We start from the raw sequence: 7,171 nt of genomic DNA on the forward strand, positions 1-7,171 counted from the left end.
TTTTAATTGCCAACTGATTTATTCAAAAATTAACCCGGAACTTAGCTGTTAAGTCTACTGAGGACATATTACAAAAGGGAATATTGTCTGATATGTGTAGTCTAATTGTTTCATTGGAGAAATTTCACCCTCATATGTATTTCTACTTAGTTTTAGGTTAAGCCGTGTAATTTTATATTGTTTTCTTTCTTTTTTGGGCACATTTGGTAGTTGACTTAACTTTTTCATAGATTAAAATGCAAGCATTTTATTAGTGTGCTTGAATACCATTGGCCCAATTCTCACTTTAGAAAGAAATAGTAAACTGTGATCCATGAGTATGGATGGAAACTGAATGGTCATTTAGTCACATTAGAGCTGTTACATTTCCTTAGCATAGAACCCAGATATCATAATTGTATTAGATCTTTCTGGATATCAAAATATATTTGCTCTCAGATTCTTGATGATAACAAAAGGTAATCCTTGAGCATTTAGAACATAAGAAAGGCTCAGAAGAATTTATTCTTAATGTCAGATATCTTTCACTATTATTAATAGTAGATGAACATGGATATTGTTTTAAATATGGATTCAATTAAGCCACACTTACATCAATGGCAAAGTTTACATATCCTTTCCATTTTAACACCTTATAGGCACTTTTACCCACCAAATTATAGACTTTCTTCCAAATCTCATGGTCAATGTCTATTCTCACTTCTGAATTTGGTATAAAAAGCAAAGTTCTTGCCACATTCACTTCACTCTACGTAGCCACACTTGAGTCACCATGGTCCTCTCAAATCCATCTATGACAGCTGCTAGGATGAATGCCAAGATTTTCAGACATAAAATAACCCAATCTAGTAGAATCCAGATTATACTCCTAATCACACGGGGCTTGGGTTGTTCACTGAGTTTCAGATAACATATGTAAAATCATCCACTGGGTTAGAAACAATGGTGATGCAATCTGGAATGTGCTACAAAATCTTAAATATTATACATTGAAGCCAGTAACTTTTCTCTGGACCAGACTGAGATAACTCTCTCTCCTTGATAAAGTCTTGGGATTACCACCACAACCTTACACTTGGCTTTGACAGTCGTCTTTTCTATCACAATTTTAGGTGTCTGAATAAATAAGCTCCTAATCTGCAGATCCATATATTTTTCCTTTAGTTTATCAAAACAATAGCAAGGACAGATTCATTACCAAAATTTTTCCCAGAATGCTGATGGCCCAAGTCTACATATGCTGAAAAAAGTCATCCTAAATGGAAAGTGTCTTAACTGAGTCTTCTAGGAAGCAGAGGATGGGGCAAGGGTTAAGGTGTTAACACTTTTTAGGAGGTGTTAGCCCTGGTGGTGAAGGTGAGAGAAAAGGTGAAGCAAAGCAAAGAAATGTGAAACCAGTGTGCTATGGTGTATTACCACACTGGTTTCTGCTTAACAAGGAGCCACAAAGACACATGGTTGATTGCCTTGTCCTCGTGTTACCTGGCACTCAGAACTGCAAGTTTTGCAAAAAGGAAGCAAGCCTTGAGGAGTCCGTGGGGAAGAGAAAGAAAACAGAAGGAATTGATGTACCTGACTCCTTCCCTTTCCCACTGGTCAAGATTCACCTCACAGAGAGCCAGGTCCTCAAACTTCCAGGATTTTCATGTAAGTCAGAAAGTGGAGAGGAAAATAGCACAGGCAGCATGTTGATCAAGAAAGAAAATGAAAGAACATGTGCGAATCTGAAAAGCGATCTGAGATTTGTGTCTCCACAAAGACAAGGACACTGTCGTCTTTGTAGTTTTCTCATGTGCACAAACTGCAAGATTTCATGTTTAATTATCTGCATTCCAAAACTCTGAATTAGTCTTCATGTTAAGCATATTAGAAAGACAGGACTTTAAGATTTGTGGGAAATGGAATATGAATCAACTATCAATATGTAAAAATCTCATAAAGAAAAACTATAGATTATATCAGTAAAAATATTTTCTTTTTTCAATAAAAAAGATACAAAAGTATTCAAAAATACTTTTTAAGAAATTACAGCAAATCCATCATTTTGTCTATCAAATTCTTCATCTAAAATTGTATTGTTCATATCAATGTATAGTTTTAAAATAAGATTTGGAATTTGTGGAATAAAATACATTGAATTTGAAATTTGATCTTCTCTGTTTGTTATACCACCATTATTAATACCATGAGTCATCATCAGGAAAAATGAGGAATTGAGCAACGGGCTAAATCTTGCAGAACCGATTTGGCATGTGCTGCGGAGATGGTACAGCAACTTGCTTCCGGATGTGAAGCATTTTGGTGCATATCAAATTGAGACTTCTGCTTAAATTCCAAGACAACAGGAAGGGTAATGTTTAACATCCCGATGCATGCGTAGTATTTATTTATAGATACATGATACCCCTGTACCTCTACATTTACATATGAATGTATTCAGAATTTGGTTTATCTATGTATCATAATATAGAGATATATTTGGAGAAAGAGAGAAAGAGCCCAGGACAGAGAAAAGCTATCTAAACTCAAACAATATTTAAAGCCTAGGATATGACTTGGGGGAGCATTAAACCATCAACAAGTGCTAACTTAATTTTAACTTTTACATATATTCATTGTTAGGTTTTGAAAGTTTATCCTAATGTCTCTACCTGTAACTATTGTCTTTTTGGACCTAACTGAACATGTCAAGGTCCCCATGAATCTGTTCCTCTGCCCTCAGTTCTGATGACATGCAAAATCACCCTCTAAGGATATTTCTTGAGATATTGGTTAAAGCTTTGAAACTGGTATGAGATAGCTTGAGGAAGAATCATCCACTAAAATTCCCTCAAGCTCTCTGTAAATCCAGTTCAAATATTTAATTTTTATGAATCCATGTATCAAGAGAAGTATCTCCATGAGGGTCTAGTGCCTATAAGAAAATTTCAGTTCAGGGGCATTCTGAAGGTTTGTATCTGACCTTTCTTCAGTTTTAATCACTGAAGTCCTCGACAGCTTAATAATTTGAAGATGCTGGGTCACCATCTAACTTAGTAAGGCCTGCCACAGAGACTTGGTCACCTCTGATTGCTCCCGTAAGTCTTAGCACATCTGGTACACTGTCCCTGGGTGAGAAATGTTTTCCATAACACCCCTCTTGTTCACTACCCTGCATATAAATTGTTTTTATTAACCTGAGAATGATACAGCACTGTATATGTGTGTGAGCTTTTGCCATTTTCAGCTTTATCCTAAAGAAAGAGAGTTGATTGTTTCCCCCAAAATGGAATTAAACACTGTTTATCAACAATGTCTTCTTTTCTATTTTTCTACCATTTTTTAATATGGGTCAAACTAGCCTTCAATTTGACATGAGATTAAAGAATTAAACATTGTAACAAGACTCTTCGAGACAATTTACAATATGCCAGAGTTGTGGGAAGAGAAGACCCAGATAAAAACAATAGATCACTTTGAAAGATCTTCCCATTGGACAACATATCTAGATGTAAATATCTTAGGAGTAACCAATTGTATATGGAAATATATATAGTTGTATGATTGGCACATTTCTTTGCCCAGAACAATAAACAAAGTGATAGACAATCTATTCTGTTTTATATCAGTATATTTTACAAATCTAATGAAAGTCATATTTCTGCTTTCTTTGCAATTTCCCATATGGATAATAATAGCATGGAAGTTGATCCAGATGGATAAAACTACAGTTTTATAGTGTGGCATTACATCTGTATCCTCCACCTTAACCTTAGTCAAGGAGGAATGTATCTCAGGGCCATTATAGTGAAGTAAAGAAAATTGAGCGTCTTGATAAAGAAAGTGGACCCAAGACAACATGACTGCATTTTTATTAAGAAAAGTCTGCAGGTGGAAGTAGTTTGTGCTGGAATCCATCTTATCTTGATAAAAACCAAAATATTTGCATACTGAAGTCATCTGCCAACCCATCATTGACACTTATCTTTTGAACAAAAACAGTGTTTAAATTCTCCTCTGATTTAATTCTATCTAACCTGAATTCATACACAAACACCATGTTGTTCACAAAAATATAAAAAAGGAAGAGGAAGTAGCTAGATAATGTGAGAGGAGTAATTATTACTCTTTTGTATTCTTCCTCTCTTCAATAACATACTATAGTTCCCTCAATCTCCCAAGAACTTGGAGGTTTTGTTGTTGTATTTACATTTTACTACTCAGCCACCTTTCCAGAATTTCCTTTAACTTCACATCATACAATGCATCTGCAAAGGAAGTTTCATGTGACTCCAATTTAAGATACTTAGATTAAAATCTTAGTTTTGTCTACTGCCACGAATCTAGCTACCAGATACATCTACATGCAGATATCACCGAAATCTGCTATTCACTTTCCCTCTCCTTCCTGTCCAATGGAAGGTCTCAATGACATCCCTATCTAGACAATATTAAAATGTGACTTCTTATAGTTCTTCCCTATATCCTGTAAGATCATCTTCATCATATTTTTGCTAGCTGATCATTTAGCTATACGATCATTTGCATGTCCAATCATTTTGTTTTACATTTTATACAGCACTGCCCACACCTCCACACCTTGTGAAGCTATCTTTTTGTCAGGCTTTGAGGATTCCTCCCTTGGATAGTCACAGAATCTTAGGGTTCTAATTTGTGATCATAATTGTATAATGTTCAAGCCTGAAAGAGGCTCAAAGACCTATTCCGTCTCTCACATTGCAGCTAAGGGAAAATGCCGTAGGTGGCAAAGACAGGATTAAAACACCAATCACTATATTTCAAGTTCACAGCTCATACTGCAACAGCTTGCGCTTACAACCCATAAGAACTGCTGCAAATTAGTCCTCTTCAAATTAGCAGTCTTAAAATTGTCAGTACTCTCTGCACTCTTGTATTAGTCAGGGTTCTCCAGAGAAACAGAATCAATAGGGTATACAGAGATAGATACATGTAAGAGGGTATTTATTATAGAAATTGGCTTACATGTTTATGGAGGCTGAGAAGCCCCACAATCTGCTGTCTGCGAGATGGACAAGTAGGAAAGCTGGTGGTGTAATACGGTCCAAGTTGGAAGCCCTGAGAACCAGGGGAGCTGATGATGTAGCTCCTGGTGTAAAGGGGGTTCGTTCACTCTTCTAAGTTCCAGGGTCAAGAGGTCTGAGAACCAGGAGCTCCAATGTTCAAGGGCAGGAGAAAACAGACATTCCAGGTGGATTAAAGATAGAGAATTTACCCTTCCTCTACATTTTTGTTCTATTTAGTCCCTTAACCAATTGGATGACACCCACCCACATTGGGGCGGGGATCTTCCTTACTCAGGCTACTGATTCAAATGCTCATCTCTTCTGGAAACACTCTCACAGGCACAGCCAGAAATAGTATTTTACTGGCTACCTGGGTATCCCTTAGCCTAGTCAATTTGACACATAAAATTACCCAGCCCAACTGCACACGTCTTCCAGAGGATCCCAGGCCAGGTAGATGTTTACCCAGTGCTTTAAAACTTGTCAGTTCCCTGCCTCATCTTTTACTCCATTATCCCTCCTTATTCTCTCAGACATACTTGCTCACTTTTACTATATCTCTTAAGTCTGCTTTTGCCTAAAACCCATCCTTTAAGCATTCTTTTGTAATCTACTACAGCCGTTTTAATTCTATCTCCTTCCATTTAAAAGGTTTCTAAGATTCACCTCCCTTAACTTCTCAGAATAGTCAGCTTTCTTCATCAGTGTTGATGGTTTCATGCTTCTGATGATAAATCCACAAATATTTTTAGTACTTCCTATGAGGCAGTCACTGTGGAAACACTGAGGATATTTATCAGGCACCTCATATGCACCACTTCAGGTCCTCTCTGCCTCACCTCCGTCTTGTCCCAGTTGCATTACTGGCTCTGAGAGGGCTCTGGCCAACTTTAAGCCTGATCACTTTATTTCATGCTTGTGCCATCGCTTCTCCCTCAACTAACTGTGGCCCACTGGAGGGGAAAGGGGGGTCCCTACAACCACATAATGAAGAAAGGAACTTGAGCCTTTTCACATATGTTGGTGGTAGCCAAAAATGGACTACCATTCCATTGTATTCCCACTTAGAACTTGTCTAAAGGACAGTGTTAGGGAAAATCTTACCAGCAGGCAGAGATAAGAGCAGTACACTGCATCATTCACTTAATATGGAGGGAGAAGTGATCTGAAGGATGGTTATACATGAACTCATGGACAGTGGGAAATTCCTTGGCTACTCAGTCATGGGCAGAAGAATGAAGCTGGAGGATTGTAGATAAGGAAGTCTTGAGTAGAGTTCTACAGATGGACTTTTGGGGTAAGTGTAAAGCACATAAGTCTTTGTGTCTCCAGTTAATCCTCGCAAGAAAAAATGTTCCCCACAGAGTAAGCCCTCAATAACAACATGGATAGGATGACTTGTCTCATAGATATCAACCAGCTTGTTTCCTCTGCTACCCCAGAGCCTAAGTGAGCTTGTGCAATGGGACTATGGAAAGAGTGGACATGGTGGAAGGAATGGAAACTATGTATGGGCTCCTTCTCACAAAGCCCATTCTAGTTACTGCCACTTCTTAATGTCTACCAGCAGCAAGACGGAGCCTGTGGGGGGCACCATTCCTTGAAGCAACTAGCAACTTGAGGGCTGATGGATTACATTGGAACTCATCTCCTTAAGGATAATCAATGTCTCCTTACCAGAATCTAAGAGACAAATTAGTCAAGAGAAGATGAGAGAGATATTCCAGATGGTAGTACCAATATGAGAGAATGCCTAAAGGTAAGAGAGACGGTGGTCTGTTCCAGGAACTGAAAATATTTTGGGTAAAAGTTCAGAGAGGTGGTAAAACATGCAGCTGAAGAGAGAAATGAGGCCAGGTGAAGAAGCCTTAAACACTCCTTCAAACCACAAAGGAATATTTGAGTCTATTATCACACTGCTAACCTGAAAGAGGTAAATCTCAGTTTGCAATGTGCCTTTAACAAAAGCCATATTAAATTTTAAAATAGCAAATGAGATTCCTGCATTTGAAGGCAGATCTGTTTCCAGCCCTCAAGGTATAAACCTCTTCTTTTGCTTGTCTTCTGTATGCCTCTCTCCATAAAAGCATTAGAGACCTGAGAAATGTACTAAATACTTGAGACTTTTATTACGAGTGTCTTCATAG

General features: G+C 37.8%; 1 pseudogene; it reads right to left on the reverse strand.

Annotated features, from left to right (window-relative positions):
• Positions 1-577: 577 nt before the first annotated feature.
• On the reverse strand, positions 578-2,083 carry LOC129392358 (L-lactate dehydrogenase B chain-like; annotated as a pseudogene).
• Positions 2,084-7,171: the final 5,088 nt, after the last annotated feature.

This window comes from Physeter macrocephalus, chromosome 8 (assembly GCF_002837175.3).
Source record: "Physeter macrocephalus isolate SW-GA chromosome 8, ASM283717v5, whole genome shotgun sequence".
Lineage (NCBI taxonomy): Eukaryota > Metazoa > Chordata > Mammalia > Artiodactyla > Physeteridae > Physeter > Physeter macrocephalus.